The 21,700-nt window shown below is 40.6% G+C and overlaps 1 protein-coding gene across 6 annotated transcripts in view; it reads left to right on the top strand.

Annotated features, from left to right (window-relative positions):
• Nucleotides 1-21,700, top strand: part of RAB27B (RAB27B, member RAS oncogene family) — a 202,750-nt gene that overhangs the window by 145,834 nt on the left and 35,216 nt on the right. Inside the window, exon 1 of one of the 6 annotated variants that reach the window (XM_030567378.1) lies at nt 14,960-15,081. The exons of 4 other annotated variants lie outside the window; for them this stretch is intronic. The gene's annotated coding sequence lies outside the window, so the exon portion shown is untranslated. Of the gene's footprint in view, nt 1-14,959; nt 15,082-15,437; nt 15,668-21,700 lie in introns of those variants that run through there. One more of the 6 variants, XM_030567379.1, reaches the window with a different exon arrangement.

Here is a 21,700-nt window from a genome sequence, read left to right as displayed (position 1 = left end):
TTGTAAGTTGCTGCATGCAGGGTTGCCAGAACGGAATGGGGGAACAAGGGGCCATGGCCCTATCCTATTACCTGCCTTAAGGGTGAGTGACAGAGGTCAGGGGTGGGGAGGAACAAGCAGGAAGTGGAGCCTTGGGGGATAAGAGGGAGTGGGGACAGGGCCTCAGGGGGAGAGACGGAGCAGGCTGTGGACAAGGAAGGCCCATCGACACCAGGCAGACTAGAGTGGAACATTACAGAGCAAAAGACTTCGTTGTCTGCTTGCCCCCAATGAAGATGAATCATGCAAATGAATTCCTTCTATTGGCTGAGTTTGCAGTTCAAAGCAGAAAAGAGGAAAGATATTAATCCCCTAACAAGGAAGAACTGTATTTTTATGCTGCTTGGACTCTGGGAGACAAGGACTTCCTGACATAAGCAAAGATCCTTAGTGCTTAGCCTGAGTTTGTCCTTAAGGACATATAGAGTGTGCTTATTATAGAAGTGTCTTTTACTTTTTGAAATTTAAATTTGGAACTCATTTGTGTGTATATATGTTTACCTGCTTCAACTTTCTAAATAACTCTCTTGTTTCCTTTTTCTATATAGTAAATCTTTAGATAGTAGCTACAAGCATGGTCTTTGATGTGAGATCTTAAGCACAATTGACTGGGGTAAACGATTGGTCCTTTGGGCCTGGGAATAACCTGAATATTGCTGTGATACTTGGTATAAGGGACCATGTATCACAAAAGTAAGCTTGCCTGGCTGGCAAGACAGATCAGAGTACCCCAAAGGACTGTCTGTGACTCCATGTTAAGGCTGTTTTAGTGCCTGAGGAGTTTACACTTGATAATTGGTTGGTGAAATCTGAGTATGGTACTTCCCACCAGTTTGAGGTTTGTGCCCCGGTTTTTAACAGTGTGGTCTGAGGTTGGTACTCACACTCTTGAGCCACCGCAGGACATCTTGACAGTGAGTTTGCTCCAAAATGCAGCAGTCAGACTGGGAAACTTACCTGGTCATTTTGGTCATTTCTACTATTTATTAAACTTTTAATCTGAAGTGCTACACTGTGTGTCAAAAGTTTGCAGCTCTCCCACTGTGTTGCAGATTCTATGGTCTTACCTGTTCCCTTCTGGCCAAATCTCCTTCTCCTTCTCCTCTTCCTCCTAACTGGCATCACTTCTTTTTACCCAATAAACCCCTCCGCTTGCTTCTGTTGTTTATAGTCATGTGCAGTCTCCAGCACCTTTCTCAGCCACCTTTCCACCTTTGTAGGTTGTAGTAAGGCCATGTCTCTAACATATCCCTGCCTTATCCACTCAAATTGCTCCACATTCCTCTCTAATTTTTATGAGGCTCACAGGGGGACTGCCACTCCTGTTCCATCAACACCTCTCCTAATTGCTTCATCAACCTCTTTTCCACAGATTTTTTCCTGTAGCTAATTCCTCACATTTAGCAGGCAATTTTCCCCATCATTAGAACTTTTCTGGCTGCTGCAATGTACCTAATTTCCCTGAATGTTGAAAAGGGATCAACAGTTGGTCCAAGCATTCACCACTACGCTTCTTGTTGAGAATGAGGTCAATATTCATTACTTCCAATTCATAAATCCAGGACCTCTGCTGTATGAGTACACTGGGGAGTAGTTTGGTCTCTTTGTAGAAATGTTGATGGGTAGGTCAAAATTGCTCATTCTATTTTGTCACGCATTACACTGTAATCTTTACTCACAGCAAATGATTATCTGGACTCTGTTAAGAATAACATTATCTTGCAGCAGTTTCACAGAAGTCATAGATATATTTAGAGGTTCTTTTTGAGAAGATCATGATTTCCTGACAATCTTGTTAGATTAATCTTTACAATGAGTGAAGAGTTCCTCTTGCCCAGAACTCCATAGACTGAATAATATTTTCCATTGACCAGCAAAGTTTAATTAAAAAGCTCTCCGTTTCTAGTATTAAAGATTTAATCTAGTTTAAAGCATTTTACTGCATATGGCATAAAAAATGAGAGTATTCGGTGCAACGAAGGGATTCATCATGCTTTTACAGTTAAAAAGGGATCCATTTGTGTGACATTCCCCAGGGTATAATCTGGACTGCTGAATAGTTGTGTCCCTTCCATTCTCCAACCTGAGGGGCCTTTTACACTGTTGTGCTATGAGAGCAGCTATTCCGGGCTTGTTCATGCAAAGCCTCAAGCATGCAAAATCACTCCCAACTGAAGGACATGAGTGCTGCTAGCCAGCTACTCCTGAATTATATTACAGAGCAACACAAGCAAACTCCAAGTCTGAGACTTGTCCCCAGAAATGTGTGTCTTTTTCTGCCCAGCGCCCTCCTGGACAATATTAATTCACAGAAAGTTCATCATTTTATTAATGACATGCACACACCTTGTTAACTCAAATGGAGGTTCCCAAACACACACAGGTTTAGATAAAGCAATAAAATATGTTTATTAACTACAGAAAGATAGATTTTAAGGGATGACAAGCAATGAGGCATAAAAGTCAGAATTGGTTACAAAGAAATAAAAGGTAAAATGCTAACTAATACCTAATTTAACAAGCTTAGACTATGTCTACACTAGAGACCTTACAGCGGCACAGCTGTACCAATGCACCACTGTAAGATCTCTAGTGTAGCCACTCTATGCCAACCAGAGAGAGCTCTCCCATCAACATAATTAAAAAAACCTCCAACAAGTGGTGGTGGCTATGTCAGCGGGAGACGCTCTTCCACTAACATAATGGTGTGCACACTACCACTGATGCTGGTGAAACTTATGTCGCTGAGGGAGGGTGTTTTTTTTCACATCCCTGAGCAACATAAGTTTTGCCTAAGTGGTAGTGTAGACTTTGACCTAAGTGGACTTAAAGCAAAAAGTTTTTTCTCACTGAATGCTCACAACAGTCTGGCTGGATCTCTCAACCAGGATCACTCCTCCAGTTCAACTATGCTCTTTGTCTTTCAAATGTTGTTGATGCCATGAATAGAGCTGAAGGAAGAGAGATGAATTGTGTCCTCTGTTCTCCCTTTTTATAGCATTTATTTTCTTTGAAAATCATCTCCAGCTGGGTTCTGGCAACAGTAAATCTGTTTTGGATGGGAACCCCCAGCTTTTTACTTGCCAACATGTACAGTTCTCACCTACGCTCTTCTTCCTGCTAAAGAATAGCTGCTTACCCAGGTGATCGCCCATCTGATTTTGTTGACACCTGGCTGAGGTGTCAGTTTGCCTTTTGTCTCTGATGAACTAGTTTGTGCCTCCTTTTCTAACCTGGGAGCATGTCTCAGCAATGTCATACAGTAGAATCTTATAACTTAACATACAATGTTGCTACACACATTTTATCAGGGCAATAATGGTCAGTGAATTATGAGTTTTCAAATTATACCTCACAAGGCATACTTTGTACACAATTTATCATTGTCTTGTAAGAGTGGTGAACATAGGGTATAGATTGTCACAATTTGGTAATATGTATGGGAGCAGATATGAGGAACTACTTACATAAAGGAGCTAGTAGCTCAGACAAAGCTACATTAGTACAGTCAAGTGATTACAGTTGGAACTGCTAATCAGAAAATCTGGGTTCTATTCCTGGCTCTGCTGCAGACTCATGGGGTGGGGGTGGGGGACCTTAATTAAATCACTTTCAAAGATTTTAATGCCAAAAGGAACCATTCTAATCATCTAGACTGACATCCTGAATAACACAGAGCATAGTTATTCATGCTGAAATCCCTGCCTCAAACTCAGTAACTTGTGCTTGAACTAGAGCATATCAATTAGAAAAACATCCATTCCAAGATTTCAAGTGATAAAGAATCCAACATATCCATTATTTACATCCACTGGAAATACTTTTCCGACAGTTAATTGCCCTCACTGTTAAAAGATTTGTGCCTTATTTTGAGTTTGAATTTGTCTAGCTTCAACTTCCAGCCACTGGATCTTGTTAGGTCTTTGCCAAATTAGAGTACTCTATTTTTTAACCTTCCATGGCTTAGTTAACCTTTCTATGGCTCAGTCTGTAAATGGGGATTGTAATACTTGCCTCATGGGGATTAATGGACACTGAATTATCTTTACAATATGGGTCAGATTCTTTGGTCTGACAAAGAGAGCCAGTGTGGAATTTTCTGCTGGAAAACCATTCCATAAGAAATTCAGCTTCCACAAAATATGTTGCTTAAGTTATTGCCTTTGGAAGGTACTCAGATACTATGATGACAAGAATGGTATAAAATGCATATAGACTAGACTAGACTAGAACATGAAATTTTTCAATGTTTCCAGACGTTTTGATCTTTCCGTTGGGAAAACCAAAACCAAAACTCCCAGGTTCCCCAAGATCTCCAGCTCCCTGGCAGCCCATCTGGTGTATCCCCGCTTAAGTAAAAGTGTTGGCCAAAATGTTCAAATTGGAGTGCCTAAAGTCAGGCACCTGTGCCAGTGTAGGGGTTGGCTGACAAATAAGGGATTACCAGATTTGTGCCTATTACATGGCTGACCTGGGATGAGTTATAAAAAGAAAAGGTAAAAGGAAACTATCAAAGACATGGGCTATAGAAGATATACTTAACCAAACACAAGTTTGGGGCTCAATAAGAGGAACTGGATAAAATTCTATGGTCTGTGTGTTACAGATAAGCTTGGATGATCTGATGGTCCCTTCTGACCTCACAATCTATGGATCACAGGGTAATACTGTGTCCTCTCTCTTCTCAAAGCTGGAAAGGCCTTGGGTAATTATCGCCCAGTAGCTTGAGCTGATCGGTTCTGGTTTTGAGTTTGTGTTTTGGAACTACAGCAAGCCCTGAAGAGACCTGTAACTGAGCCTCTATTTTCCCGTCTTGGGGTGATGACTCTGTATGCTGGTTTACAGCCATTTAGACTACAGAAAAATCAGTTCCCTAAAACTGTATCATAAAACAACCAAAGTATTATCTTTAAGTAGGAAACTAGGACAGAGAGAGGTTAAGGCGAAAAGTTGCCAACAGGAGTGGACTGTGCTAAGCACTTCAAATAAAGTGGCCTAATTTTCAGAGGTGCTGAGCACCCATAACTTGCACTGAAGCTAACAGGAGCAGCAGCCTCTGAACAGGCCATGTTGATTTAGACACTGAAATTTAGTCACTCCAATTTCCAGTTTTGACCCTACCCTCTCAGAGTCTTCAGTTCCTCTCTAGGGACAATGGTATTTGCCACCTTTGTAAAGTGCTTTGGGATAGTTAGGTATTGGACTTGATTTTCCATGGCCTTGCACTTGTGTAGGGTTGCCAAACCTCCAGGATTGTCCTGGAGTCTCCAGGAATTCAAGATTACTCTTTAATTAAGGATTATGTCATGTGATGAAATCTCCAGGAATTTGTCCAATGGCAACCCTAACCTGGTGGAGTCATCTACTCCAGTAGAAATGGATGTAAACTATCAATTCAGAAAGATATTGGAGAAATGGGGCAGCTGGGCAGGAGATACTCTTGTGCAGTGGCTGGTGTGTGTCTTGGAGGGGACTAAGGATTCCATTTGAAGTGGCAGTCATCCTCTTTCTCCCGGAGAGCTGCAAAAGAAGTGGCCAGACCAGAGGTGCAATGGTGCAATGGTTTTCAGCACTAGCCCTGTAACTGGTGTGTGTGTCTGTGTGCTTAATGGGGCAACACCATCCTCAAAAATACCTTTGGGATACACTGTTCCAAGTAATTGCTGTGGATATGGGGATACCCTTTAAGGTCTCAGAGCCTGGTTGGTGTGGCGGGGAGGGGAGGAGTGGTGGCGCTGGGGGAGAGACAGCAATTTAAAAAACAGCATCCAGGATGGCCAATTGTTGCCCTTTACATTGCACAAGCATTAATGACTCCGAAAGATGCAAGCTGGTGGTGAATCAGGACCCAAATGTGTTACATAAGTGCCAAATGATATAAGTGCCAAGCACTTGTAGTTAAATGATGTAACATTTGAAATATGATATTCTAATACTCTGCTCAGATTTTGAACGTTTCTCGGGCGTGATAGCAACATGAATGTCTAGTAGCTGCATGGAGACTTTTTGGTTCTGCCTAATTAATCAAATCTGGACCTTTCTTACAGCAAAGTTTATAACATGTTACATGGCACACTCTAGTTCTGATGACAATTGCTGGGGAGTGATGATAATTATTCAGTTTTTCTCTTTCACTCTGTTCTAATTAACTCAATGGTTTAATCACTAAAATGTTTCTAATTATGACATGTATCAATCTGTCTGCAGACAAAGTTACAAGAGGTCTTATCTAAATACGGCAGTGATTTAATATGGTAGATTTGCTCTGCTATTTGTTGGCTCATATTCCCCATCTGCAACTATCAGGACAGTCACTGATTTAGTCATGAAAATGTTTGTGAATGTCAAATATTTCACAGATACTAGCCCAAATGTTTATTCAAAAATGTTTTCTGGAAGTGCACTACTAGGGCTGGTTGAAAATTTTCCATTTAAACTTTTTTCTGATGGAAATATGGATTTTCTATTAAATGGAAATTTTCATAGGAAGTGGCTTTTTTCCTCAAAAAAAATAAATTGGTTTTTCATCTGGAAATTAAAACACAAAAACAGTTTGTGTCCAAACCATTTATTGGTTTTATCAGCTTTCGGATAAAAATTTTGGTTTCCAAAAAATGTGGCCTTCCTAATGAGTCCGTTACCCAGAATTGATGCATTCACCCTGATTTTCAATCTAATGTATATTTTCTAAATTAAATAAATCTTATTTTCAGAGAATTGGTCTTAAAATAATGATTGTGAATCAGGAATTGTTTTTGTTTATTTTTACAGTGCCTAGGAACATGCTAAATGCTTTACAGGGCAAACAAAAAGATGCAGTTTATGCCTCGAGGATCTAACAATCGAATTTGAGAGGTGATGAGACAAGAGTAAATAGGAAACTATAAATCATGGGATAGGAGGATAGAGAATAAAAATTACATTGGTGAGATTATGTCACTACTCAGTTTTTAGGCATGTGCATTTCTGGATGGTTTAATTACTGAGATTTTAGTAATAATAATAACACTGCTCTACAGCCAAAAAGCTTCTGAAATAAATGTAGTCCAACTTTACTAATTCTGGGTCAATGAGAAAGAAAATGATGCTGAAAATTGTTGATTGGCTCTAGTTTTCAAGATATGCTATTGGGCCAATATATATGACCCTTGACTTGGGCATGGCGGAGGATAAGTGAGTTATAAAGGGAAGGGATCTCAATTTAAACCAGAAATGACTAAAATACATCTTTGACTGGATCTATGAATAAATCTATGATTGGGTTTGGACAGTACTTGCTTTTTAGGCAAAACAATGAATGATGCAATCTGAAGCTGGTATTGCATCATACATGATATGAATTGCATCATATTATTCCTAGAAGTCATGGATGATGCAATCATTACGAAGCTTACATCACTCTGCTGAACAAATTGCCCTATATCAGCTCTAGAAATCATACAGTGTCGTGCTCTCTTATTTGTCAGTGTTTGATTTTGCAAAGGGATACATTTCTCTTTAGAGATGCCTCGTACTTGTGTGAACAGTGCAGATAACTTCTGCTATGTTTGTGGTGAAGTGACTTTTGCATCCCAAAAGCGCAGTATAACTATGGTTAAGAAAGCCTATCACCTTTATTTTGGCTGCAAAATTGGAGATCAGGACAAGAGGTGGGCCCCACACATATGCTGCAAGACTTGTGCAACAAATCTTCGCCAGTGGTTGAACAGGAAAAGGAAATCTGTGCCTTTTGCAGTGCCAATGATTTGGAGAGAGCCAACAGATCATACCAGTAATTGTTACTTCTGCATGGTGCCTCCAGTTGGGAAAGGTGTGTCAAAGAAGAAAAAGTGGACTGTGCATTATCCAAACATTCCATCATCTATACGTCCAGTACCCCACGGAGAAGGACTGCCGGTTCCTGATGCACCAGAATCATTCTCACTTGAGTCAGATGAGGAGGAGGAAGAGGATGAAACTTCTGGTCCTGAACCATCAGTGTCACAGGACCCACATTTTCTCCCATCCTCCTCCTCTTAACCACACCTCATAACACAAGGTGAACTGAATGACCTTGTCAGGGATTTGGAACTACCCACGAGTAAGGCAGAGCTGTTGGGCTCCAGACTCCAGCAGTGGAATCTCCTGGCAGGCTATCAGGGCAAATGGAGCCCATCAATGCTGGCAAACTATTGCTGGACAGTGACAAGAGATGCTCCATTTAATGAATACAAGAGACAAGCCAAGAAGCGCCGAGTAGACACTGAATAGGACTAAACTATGTACAGAATAGTTTTTTGCCTTTTGTTTCATAATAAATTTTATTTATGTAACCCTTTTGCTGATTTTTTAAGTGTTACATAAACAGGACAGATGAAATATTATCATGTAAAGCAACCATAAACACATGAAAAGACCTAGGTTTACAATTTATGATTAAAACTCTACTATCTACACAATATATATAGACATAAAATGTAAAAACTTAAATATCTTAGAAACAGTAGCCAATCAGTTGTTTTAATTGTCATATTTGAATTCAGCACATCAAATTACATAATAAATATCACATTTTATCTCTGAAGCAGACGACTTCTCAAAAACTGTAGACCAGTGTAATTATTGACTGACTTCTTAAACATATTGAGGAAGTGGTAAATCTTCTGTCTACATTAGAAAAGTTGCATTGGTTTAATTACTTTGATTTATAATCAGTCTAGCTAAACTGGTGCAAACCCCTAATGTAGATGCACTTAAACTAGTTCACCTCTTGCTTAATCTGTTTATCTTAATTTAGTAATTTACACTAACCTGATTTAAACCAGAGTTAAACCAGTTTTAGGAGTTTGCATGAGGGGTTTTCATCAGTTTAACTAGATTGAATATAAATCAATTTAGCTTGCATCAGGAAATTACAAAATTAAGATAAACTAATTTAAGCCAGAATTAAATTTGTTTATGTGTGTCTTCACTAGGGGGCTTGCATTGGATTAACTAAATTGAATTAAAATTAATTTAATTATTCAAATGCAATTTTTTCCAATGTAGAGCAAGCATTAAAGAGGGATTTGAATGGGGAAAAGATAGTAGTTTGGACCAGATAAAAGATCAGTAATCGAGTAATATATGAGAGGAGAGAGATGGCTGCAAATTGCTCTTAGAGAGAGGGAAAACATATCTTAGGATTCAGTCAGCAGTTGCCTGGGGACACTCTGTCAAATATGTGGGTACTCAAAGAAGAGGTGAAATAATGTGTTTGTCTTTTAGCGTGGTGTAATATAATAGTTAATGCAAATATTCTATGCAGAGAAGGTTCATTCAATCCATGAGATCTAATTATTTTTTTTCTGTAGTCATTTTTTAAAGTAACTGTTTAGTCACTATGTACGGTATAAGCAGCAAAGAATCCTGTGGCACCTTATAGACTAACAGACGTTTTGGGTGAATACCCACTTGCATCTGACGAAGAGGGTATTCACCCAAAACATCTGTTAGTCTATAAGGTGCCACAGGATTCTTTGTTGCTTTTACAGATCCAGACTAAGACGGCTACCCCTCTGATACTATGTACGGTATGACATTTCTCTGTATCTGGAAAGAATAGGGTCCATCCACATTTCCTGTTCTTGAAAATAATACTTAATTTTAATTAGCAGAGGCCTAGGCAGGAAACCAAGGTGGTCCTTGAGTGAGGCACATTCCTTTTGTTTAAGAGACCCACGGAAGCAGAACATATGGACTGTTACATGTACTCACAGCCAATTCAAACTAAAAGAGAAAAGGTATCCAGAAATTAGAACTTTTTTGTGAAGGTACTTGTCTCTAAAGTCTCCTGCCATAGCAGAACATTTCCAGCAATATAAATGGAACCAGTAACCTGCAGAGTCAGTAAATGTCTACATGACAGAATTGAAGCACTGTGAATTTTAAGCCAATTTGGAGGATGCTTTAAGGGATCATAGAGTGTCTGTTTTGAAGCAGGGGGTCTTACCGAAGTGTTTGCCAACAGAGTTTGATTTCATCTGCTCACAAGCACTAGTTGTTACTGAATCAGTGGAGACTACAGGGGAAAAAAACTTACCAGGGGAAATGACCTGTGGGAAGAGTGATGCATGCCACATGAGCGGAAGTGAGCAGCTGTCATTTCACAGATAAGCGGTGTTGGAACTGCCATAAAAAAGGACACACACAGCACTACGTGTAGAAGCCCAAATGAAACCAAAAGAATGAAGCTGTTCAGGCTGTGGGTGAGAGACCATCTGCCAGTGTTAGTGACGGTGCAATTGTAAATGCAGTCAGTAAACAAACTCCAGATGTAATTTACACAGAACTATAAGGAGCTGGTAATCCCTCGGTCCTGGACATAGCATGTGCATTTTGACTAATTGCCCAGAAGGATTGTGAAAGTTTATTTGCAGCTATTCCACTTTGCATGCCTCTCTGAACCCACACAATTACCAAAAAAATACAAAAAACACGTCAGCCGGGGGCCTGCATGTTCAAATTGCATACTAGAATCAGCCATCACAGTGTTGTTTGTGCGTCTTACTAAGGCAGAGAGCTCTCGGTTGTTTTCTCTAAATATTATATAACAGCGAACTGAGACCCTGCTACGACCTGCCCGCATCTGTTCTGCCCCTTTGCAGGTGAGAGCCCCACCTTCCATCAGAGACCTTTTGTTTCTCCAGACACACCCCACATTTCTACAAAACAATAGCAGCTGCTCCACACAGTTTATCATGTAAATCTATTCAGGCCCCCAGCCAAGATCTACCAGGCCTGGGACGTGAAGAATGAGTGGAGCATCTTTGGGTATGTCTACACTGCAGCACGGATGTGGGATTCTCAGCATGGGTAGACTGACTCATGCTAACTTTGCTCATGGGAGTGCATTAAAAAGAGCAGTGTGGATGTTGCTGCATGCTTGGCGGCTCAGGCTAGCCGCCTGAGTTCAGACTTGGGGGATCAGGCAAGCTTGGACTTCGGTGGCTAGGTCCATCCACCTCAGCCTCACATTGTCCTCTACACCCCTCCTCCCACCTGAAAGCTACCCCTTGGCTGGGTCTCTGCCCCCTTTCTTCCAGCTTTGAGTATTTCACTGCCCTCGTCTTCCATTGTATTTGTTTCTCACCTCTTTTCTTTCATATCCTTCTTGTTTTGTTCTTCCTCTTATCCTTCATTTCTTTCAACCCTGCTCCCTCACTTCTCTGCTCCCCTCACTTTCACTGGAGTCCACTTCTCTCCACCTGTATCTGCCTCTTCTCTCACTCCCCTTCACTCTGCCTGCCCTACTTCTCCCATTCTCTTTTTCCCCCTGACTTCTAACCCTACTCTTTTTTTTCTTTCTCAACCTAGTTTGTGCCCCACTATTCTCTCTCTCAATGAGATAAACAAGAATTATAATCATTAATCCTAAAAAAGAGCATTAAAAGGGATATACAACTTCATGCTCCAGAGTTTACCCAAAGTCTATTAGGGATTAGGATAGTACACTCATGGGGGACTGATTATCCCACATCTACCTACTGTAGTGTTTCTTGTACCTTCCTCCGAAGCATACTGGCTGCTGTCAGAGATAGGCTACTGGCTAGATGGACCAAGGGTCTAATCCAGTGTGGAAATTCCTATGCACCTCTTCTTTCCCACCATTTTTGGCTCTTTGAGGGCAAGGAGGGGTGACAGGATGGCAGAGGACAAAGGCAAAGGACCCCGAAGAATTAAACACCAAAAGACTTTAATGGAAACCAAAAATATGCCATAGGTACCACTCACTGATTGTTAGGTCCAGCATTGTAAATAGAAAAAGCAAAAAGGCAAAATTCTAGCACTTCATCGATGCTAGTTCAAACCAGTTTCACCAGTGGCATTAATGGGCAAACATCAACAGATACTAATGGAGTTTTTCACAGGTAAGTCAGCAGAGAATTTGGCAGTTAGTTTTCTGATCTCCCACATACAGTTGTATTACATGTACAGTCCTCCTCAATCTATCTAGGTATTTATACCATGCTCATCACCATGGTATCTGAGCTCCTGGTCAGTTCTGAGCTCTGAACTCACACCAATAGACAATTATGCTATTATATGGAAGGCTGAAATTTTATCAATGAATTCCAGGAAAACTATAACTCCTACGTGAAGATTTTTCATGAGAGCCCCAAGATACAATTGTTTCCTTTTATGTATTAAGTAGAAAAATAAATAAAGTAAGAAAGCGAGATAATCAAAACACTTGTTTCTTATTTACTGTTATTGCTTTTCCTTTCCCACAGCTCTGCCTCTCTCTCTTCCTCGTGTTTTTATTTTTAAAATAGAGAGTAACTTTGCTTGGGGTCTCACATGTACCCGTTAGTAGTGGTGTGATGCAAGCTTCTTCATCCTACCATTGCATAATAAACTGATCTAGAATACATTTCACTATCTCAGTCCTGGGCTGCTGCTTGAGTGGACTAAGGTGAGGCCAGCAAATTCATTTGCAGTTGTGCTAGATGGATTTGAACCCAGGTCTCAGAAGTTGAAAAGTTAATGTGCATTAACACATAGTGTAGACCAGCCTCCTTAAGCTCCTCCTTCTCTCATTTGTTATTATCATATTTCCCAGTGTATGCCATATAGTTTGTTTTAGGCCACACCATACTGTAACAACTTTATTGCATGACCTAATGCAAACTATATTCAGAGATTCTATGACCAGGAGAGACCACTGTGATCATTTAGTCTGAGTTCCTCATGATACTCCAATTCGTTCTGAATTCAATAGTTATTACTCTGATTGATTACAATATAGTGAGGCTACACAATATACAGACCCCTTATCTATGCGCTAACTAGTGACTTTGTATACTTAGTGGGACAGTATTCCATAAGAATATGCTTTCTCCTCCCATATTGACTACTTAGAAAGTTAGACAATGCTTTAGATAGAAATATATTTATTATTTATATTATAGAAGAAACATCTAGTGTCCTCAAGCAGGTCAGGACCCCTGACCTGTGCTAGATACTGTATATACATTTAGTAAATGACAGTCTAAGTCCCAAAGATCTTATAATCTAAAAGACTGCTATTCCTTAATGATTTCAGAGACTGATAAGAAGTAGATGAATGGGTTGAATGTTTAGGGCAGTGCTTTGTTCTGAATCCCTCAGCCTTTACTTCTGATAATACTACAGTCTTCTTTCTCAGAAACACACCTATATTGCAGAATCCAGGTGCCCCCCCCCCCGAGTAATTACAGACCAATGTTGGACACACAGACATGAAAGCTGGGTCTCCCACAAGCTGAGACTAACTATGTTGTTCTGAGACTGAGCTGCAAGATGTTCCTTTCTGCTTGCATTCTGTCTTCTTTCCTTCTGGGATACCACAAAGAACAACTCAAACACTAAGAAAGATTCCTTTTAGGAGTCTAAATGATCTGGGAAAAAGGGGTAAACAGTGAGGTGTCAAAACTTGCACATGATACAAAATTACTCAAGATGGTTAAGTCCAAAGCAGACTGCAAAGAGTTACAAAAGGAATCTCACTAAACTGAGTGACTGGGAAACAAAATGACAGACGAAATTCAATGTTGATGAATGCAAAGTAATGCATAATCCCAACTACACATACAAAATGATGGGGTCTAATTTAGCTGTTACCAATCAAGAAAGAGATCTTGGAGTCATTATGGATAGTGTTCAGTGGGGGTTTTGTTTGTTTGTTTGTTCGTTTTGTTTAAACTAACAAAATATTAGGAACCATTAGGAAGGGGATAGATAAGATAGTAAATATCATGCTACTATATAAATCCTTGGTACACCCACACCTTGAATACTGCGTGCAGTTCTGGTCACCCCATCTCCAAGAAGGATATATAGGAAATTGAAAAGGTACAGAGAAGGGCAACAAAACTTATTAAGGTTATGAAACATCTTCCATGTGAATAGAGATTAGAAAGGTTTATTTAGTTTGGAAAAGAGATGACTGAGTGGGGTAATGATAGAGGTCTACATAATCACAAATAGTATGGAGAAAGTGAATAAGGAAGTGTTATTAACCCCTACACATAACACAAGTACTGGGGGTCACCCAATGAAACTAATGAAGGAAATAAGGATTCACCCTTTGCTCTGCTATTACGGACCTTTAGACTATGTTCCTTTTCACAGGCATATAACAGTTAAGGAAAATGTTTTTTGACTTAATTTTGTTTTGCTAAAGTGGTGGCTATTTGAACACAATCAATTCATGGTGCTACCCTGTGGAGCCAATGATACGCACACCTCTCAACTTTACCACATTTGGAGAGAAATTACACATTTTGCTCTCAAAATTGCTAACTAATTTGGCACCCCCTTGCTTTTATTATAGAAAATCATTTAAACAGACATAAAGAGTCAGGGACCAGAAGTTATAGGAAGAGTCATTTACATTAAAGAAAGGGCTATCATGGCATTTTAAGTTTCCTGCATGGATAATTTTTGGTGTCATGTGGGTCTTTGTCACCCACTGTGCCCCATGTTTGGCCTTTGGTAGGCTCAGAGGTCTGGTGGTAATGCAATAAAACATATAGTTATATAGTAACAATCGTTAAAAGCAACACAGAGTACTACAAACACAAAAAGTAACCCTGAATGCAAAAATACTAACCCAAGCATACTAAGTGGTATCTCTGCCTAGATACTATGCTGCTAGGTTAATCAATGCAACCCCCCCCATCCTAAAAAGGGACTTAAATTGGTGCAGATAACCTGCAGCAGCTGATCACATTTTATTAAGCCTGACACTGCTACCACACAGCTGTTAGCCTGTGTGCAGAACATCAAACAGGGCAGAGCCTTTAACAAAGGGCAGAGTGTGTATTTAGCAGTTAGTACCTGCAGTTGAATCACGACCAAGATTTGCCCGAGGTTAGTTCCTCACATCCGTGTGCAGGCACTCAGGGCACGCCTTCTTCTCATACAAGCCGTTCAGGCAGAAGCCTTGTCAGGCTAGCTCCCAGGGGTGGTGCTAAAACAGACTTCAACTCCTTCGCTGCCCTGACAGCAGCGGGATCTACATAATCGCTCAGGACGATCCGAGTAAGTTTCTTGCCTGGCACTTTTAAACATTTGCAGCCAAAATCGGGGTTATGAGGGGAGGGTCTGCCTAGGAGGAGTTGAGCAGGGGACGGAAAGGTAAAGCCAACATCGGTCCCTGAAATCCGACACCCAAGTTCACACGCTGGTGAGTCTGGCAAGCAGGGGAGAGAAAGCGAGAGAGAGTGTCTGTGCGTTCCTGCTTGCTGGAATGTACTCACACCCATCTAGCGTGTTCATAGCTGCTCTGTAACTGTGGGAAAAGGAAGTTAGGCCTAACATGGCAAACAGCATTTTTATTTCTTTGCTGCTTCTACCTTTTGGTCATTTCAGATTATATTGTAGAGGCTTCTTTTTTTCTTCCTTAAAGATCACACTTTTCTAGGGCATGTGGCTTTATATGCCAGCAGGTATACCTCTTCAGTGATGGGTCTCCAGAAAACTGTTGCTTGGTGCCCTCTGCTTAATATTTGCATATCAAACAGCTGGTTTTAAAAAAAGCATTGAGGTGTCCAATGTTTCCATGTTATTGCTGTTAGAGATTACATGTGTGCTTTCTGTAGAGCTCCAAGGAAAACAGAAAAGAAAGGTTGGCACAATGTTTTTCCCGTTCTTTAAACTCTTATTGTGAATTTAGTTGTGATTTCCCCCCCCCCCCGCCACTTTGCCCCCTTTATTGTTTGACTTTTGTACATGATTTTATAACTTACAGCACTTGGGAGGGATAGCTCAGTGTTTTGAGCATTGGCCTGCTAAACCCAGCGTTGTATTTTCTGAATGCTGATAAGGTTCTGCTTTGGTTCTGCTTTACTTTAATAAGAGGTTACTGCTGATGGTTGCTGAAGCGTTCTTGTTATGTTCTACCTCCAGTTTTAAATAAAAGTATTTTGTAATGGCCGACAGTAGTTTTTTACTCTTTTTCGAGGGTGATTGTAGTTAAGTACTAGCACTTTTTTTATAGCACTAGACAACCTGGAAAACATTTGTCCTCAGTTATGCCCCATGAAAGTCAGTAGGATTGCATGACATGTAAATAGAGCAGAACTGGTCTCCCTAGTTCTGTGTCCTATTTAAAATGTAGGATGGTTAAGGGCAAGGTCTGCTGATGGGTAGTCCAGATTTACATCAAGTTTAGCTGAAGGATGCGGATGAATTTACAGCAAGTTTTACATTGGCGTAAAAGGGAGTAGAAATTTGCTTCTTGTTTATAGTAGCTAGTTTTTGTATATAAAATGTGAGCAGTTCAAATTCTGGCTTGCATACCAAGGTAGATATTGTCTCCCTCCCATTCCTGCATTCTGAAACTTTGCCCTCTCCCCATGTTGGGTCTGGAATACATTCCTGCTGCTGAACTGTCAATGTATTAAGAGGTTTTCCTGGGGGAGCAGAGAGGTTTCCTTGCAATCAATAGCGAGTTGCTTGACCGTAATGAAAAGGTTATATTGATTCTGCTACGCTGAAGGGCTATTTGAGTTTCACCATTATTGCTCATGAGGGGGCCATACAAACTTTCAGCAGAAATTGGATTATCCTACTCTCCTGGCGGATGTCACTTAAATGGACACTGTCAAAGCTGACATGCACAAAATGTTTCATTCCCCCTCTCCCCTATTTTTTTTTGGCTCAATTAGCTATCCAAATTAAAAAAAAAAAAAACACAATTCAGTGATCCATGTAGAATAACCCTAGAGCAGTGGTTCTTAACCTGGGGTGCGCACACCCCCTGTGGGTGTGAGATGTCCTTTCTGGGGGTGCAAGACGTGCCAGTTCTTTTTTTAAGAAGGTAAATAATTGAAAACACAAATTAAGCATAGGCACATAGGTTTGATGAAACAAAGTAATTGCACCTATGTATTTATTAACATTATACCCTTTTTTAATGATTACTGTAATATACAAACAAATATATCTAGGTTTAAGGGGTGCGAGAACATATTTTGAGAACTAAAAGGGTGCAGGCTGCAGTAAAGGTTAAGAACCACTGCCCTAATGTGTTGAGTTTGTTGTGATTTGTGGATGCACTAATCTTCTCAGCAGATAGGAGTGGAGGGTCATAATTTTAATGTGGGATGGATGGGACTGAGTGTCATGGGGTTTTAGTAAGGGACATTGGACCAGTCTGTATATATCTGGATATAACTGGTTTAATTTTCTCTTTTAGAGGCAGGAGTGGACACATTAATATATGTCTAAATAAATTAAGTTAAATATCATGCCAGCTGTCTACTCCTCTGGAAATCTGGTCTTGAGGAAGGAGATGAGTGACATTGAAAAGTGATCTCTAGAGAATTCCTGTCCATTTCAATCTCAGCAGACTCAGAAGGAGCAGAACAGCCAAGAGTACAGGAGAAGAGGTGCAAATCCACTTTGGCAACTTGGACTATGTCTACAGTACTGCGGTAAATCGACCTATGCTATGCAACTCCAGCTACATGAATAACATTGCTAGAGTCCAGGTATCTTAGGTCGAGTTACCGTGGGGTCTACACCGTGATGGGTCGACAGGAGAAAATCTCCCATTGATTTACCTTACTCTTTATTTTTTTCACTGGAGGTAGAGTACAGGGGTCAACTGGAGAGTGATCTGCAGTTGATTTCGTGGGTCTTTCTAGATCCACTAAATCAACTGCCAGTGGATTGATCTAAGAGCATCAGTCTCCACTGTAGTGTGTACCTGCCCTCAGTGCCCTGCATTGATCAGCTCAAAGCTGGGATTTTAACACTGTTGTAGGTTGATAGTTTGTTTTTTTTTTCATTAAAAGGGGTGATATAGATATATTAAATCTGTTTTATATGTGGATAAATTTGTGGGACATTTTACATTTTGAGTAGCCCAATTCGTTCCTTTTGAAGCAGTTGATCTCTTGGGGGGGGGGGGAGGGAGGGAAAAGGCTTCTTCTATATTTTAAGAATAAATTTCCTATTCTGCTGAGCTGAAACCTGTACGCTCACTTGGAGGCACAGGGTTATTCTGAATTAGGGGCAAGAGAGACAGTAGTTGCAAAACCAGAACACGGGACTCTTATTCTGGAATAAAACTGTCCACACAAGGAATTATTCAGAAATAGCTATTCTGGAATAACTCCATGTGTAGGCAAACCCATAGAATGCCAAATTCTGCTGTAACTAACAGTTCTGCTAGAATATAGTGTGGTGTGTACAAGAAAATGAACTATCCAGAAGTAAAATACATTGCTTTTCATTCACAATGTAACTGAGAAATATTATTGCCGCAACATGTCTGAAATGGTGTCAATTTACTCTAAACTGATAGCATTTCATTTCACTTGCAGCCACAACAAAACATATTTAGTCTTTTAAACGATAACAAAGCAGAATTCCTACCTATAACCTCATTCTTCAGTCTGTTTTTATGTGTTTGGGAAGGTGTAGAACTAGATCATTATTTTATATCCCTCCTCATCTCTGTTTTTTACAAGATCTTTTAAACTAATTGTGCACATCAGTCAGGAGGCAAAAAGCATTCACTCAAGGGTAAAATAAATCATATGCTTTCAGGCATGTGAAAAGAGGGGGCTGAACCTTGATGCTATGCCCATTGAGACCAGCTGAGGATCTGTCCTAAACATTTTAAATTCTTAATTCAGACTTTTTAAAAATATGAGATAGTTTTCTCAAGCTCTAAACTCTCAACTGAGCAAAAAACTTCAGTGTGGTGCAATACTCAAGTCAGAGGTTGCATATGAAGGCTAAAGAAGCCAGAGTTGGTAGCCCTGCACACACAATGTTTGCAGTTCCAGCTCAGTTGTGGTGTTAAAGTTTGAACAGCTGTAGAGATAAGCGACAGCTCTCATGGCACTGCACTTCATTTTTTGCATTCAGAGAAACAACGCTATATTACACCTGCTGACAAATCTGCATCAGGGTATAGCAACCCATTTAAAATGTCCTCATAAACCCTCCCTTGGTATACTTAGAAACTCCGAAGGTGGACTCCAGGACACACAACGTGCTTGCTGCCAAAGTACATGAATTTAGATGTAGAGGTTGCTGTATAGAAAATGGCATGATTAAGAACTGCTGGTAAAATACATTGCCCCTAAGAAATTACAGCTGTGCACTAATGGTATATCATATGCCTTTCAGCTCCCATGATTTTTATATACTATTGTTCTCTTTTAGACAGAGAGAGTGGAATTAAGTCATGATGTCAGAATCTATACAGTCTTTTTTCCCCTCTGTGCTGAACCTTCAAATTTTGGAGCTCACCCGGTGAACACAGTACAGCTATATTTTATTCTCAGATTTGCTGTGGAAACAACACACATTGCTCTTTCTCATTGCGACTTTACTTTTGTTGGTTGTTTTGGGTGGTTTTCCCCCTTCAATCTATTACATTCTTTTTAGATTGAAAGTATTTGTTTTGCACTTTGTACATGGAAACATTAATGAAATAGCATTCACTTCAGTGGATTTATAGCAATGATGAATTTGGCCCTAAGTGTGTTAGAAAAATGAGTCTGATTTTTCTTCCCATTTACCCCCATCCTTTTATATACAGCTTAGTATCCTCTATTGTAATACAAATCTGCAAAGTGTCTTTTATTTTAGCTAATGTTTTATTAAATGACAGATTTAATTGCTGACCTGAAAGAATGAAGACACAGAATTGCTTCTGTGGATTAAACCACAGCAAATTCAGAATGCAATAAATGATTCCTTGGTGGATCAATAGATAATGGACTACATGCTTGTTAATCTTGTAGAGGTCACATAAAAAACCCTACATTTTCTGTACCAAAAGAGTATCTAAGATGTTGGCTTTCATTTAAACCTTAAGGAATTGTTTAGTTCCATGATATCTATTTAGGGGAGGAATAGCTCAGTGGTTTGAGCATTGTCCTGCTAAACCTAGGGTTGTGAGCTCAATCCTTGAGGGGGCCATTTAGAGATCTGGGGTAAAAATCTGTCTGGGGATTGATCCTGCTCTGAGCAGGGAGTTGGACTAGATGACCTCCTGAGGTCCTGTCCAACCCTGATATTCTGTGATCTAAAACAGCCAGTTAATGGTTGTCACAAGGGTTCTGGTATCATCAGGAAGGGTTTGGCAGTAGGGAGGTGGACCAAATTGCTAATCTTCCCTGAAACAGGTCCTGACTCACTTCATCTCCCTGCAGCCACAGTCTCACTGATCTCAAGTCTAACTGCCCCAAGGAATCTACCTCTACCCTTGGGCTCGGCATTTAGCCGAGTGAGACCAAAAATGGACATTTCTGGAGATTAGAGAGGGACCTACTGGATGCAAACTTTTAGTGCCTGGTTCTTCTGTCACTGACACCTGTATATATCTGCAGTAGCTCCGCTGAAGTCAAGGTAGTTCCATTGGTGTAAAACTGTCATAAGTGAAAACAAGGCACAGGATCTGGCTGGCAGCAGGTAGGAGAAGCTGGGAGACATTAGAGTTTAGATTGCAGTTGTTTGTGTGTGGAGGCCAAAAAGTAGGGGATAGACTTACAACGTACAAGTGCAGTGGGTCAAGCTGGTAATTGGCCTTGGCTTGGTAGTACAATGTTTCTACAACAGATACTAGTTTCATTTTGTTAATCTAAAATATATTTATTCATAAGAATTGCAGCCAAATTTTCAAATGTTAACACAGATTTGGGATGCCTCATTTTTAGATATGCCGAATTTGAGACCCCATGGTTTCCAGAAGTGCTGAACACCGACCACCGCAAATGAAGGCAACCAGGCACTGTGGGTGCTCAAAATCTCTTCAAATCAGGCCCAGGGTGACTAATAACTCCAAAATGAGTGACCATTTTTGAAAATGTTGTCGTTTTTAATTCATCTCCAAGAACCCACAGCCAAACAATAAAATGAAATGTTATTTACACAACAGTATTTCCAAGAATTAACTTGCATCTGCTCTGGAAAATCATAGACAATTTTTGAGACAACTGATTTGTAGGAAAGATACCAAGGTTTATTTGTCTCTGAGTGATTAAAAAAAATATATGTGGCAGTCTGGAGGAGGGGCAGGCAAACTTTTTGGCCCGAGGGCCACATCGGTGAATAGAAATTGTATGGCGAGCTATGAATGCTCACAAAATTGGGGTGTGGGCTTTGGGGTGGGGCTGGGGATGATGAGTTTGGGGTGCAGGAGGGTACTCTGGGCTGGGATCAAGGGGTTTGGAGAGCAGGAGAGGGATCAGGGTTGGGGCAGGGGGTTGGAGTGTGGGGAAAGGGTCAGGGGGTGCAGGCTCAAAGCGGCACTTACCTCAAGTGGCTCCCAAAGCAGTGGCACGTCCCTTCTCCGGCTCCTACGCAGATACACAGCCGGGTGTCTCTGCACATTGCTCTATCCTCAGGCACCACCGGTGCAGCTTCCATTGGGGTGCGTAGAGCTGGAGTGGGGCCATGCCGTGGCTTCCAAGGGCCACGTAGTGTGGCCCCCGACCCTGTACTCTGGCTAGAACGGGGCCAAGCTGTATAGTGCAGCTTGTGGGCTAGCTTAAAACAGTTTGTGGGATGGATCTGGCCCATGGGCTGTAGTTTGCCCACCCCTGGTCTGGAGCCTTCCCCAGTTCTTGGAAACAAATTGGTGCAAATGCATAATGGGGCCTGATCTTACTCACAGAAATGTCAATTAGGGAGTAAC

Source organism: Gopherus evgoodei, chromosome 6 (assembly GCF_007399415.2).
Source record: "Gopherus evgoodei ecotype Sinaloan lineage chromosome 6, rGopEvg1_v1.p, whole genome shotgun sequence".
NCBI classification, from domain to species: domain Eukaryota; kingdom Metazoa; phylum Chordata; order Testudines; family Testudinidae; genus Gopherus; species Gopherus evgoodei.
This window is presented reverse-complemented; position numbering and strand designations above follow the sequence as displayed.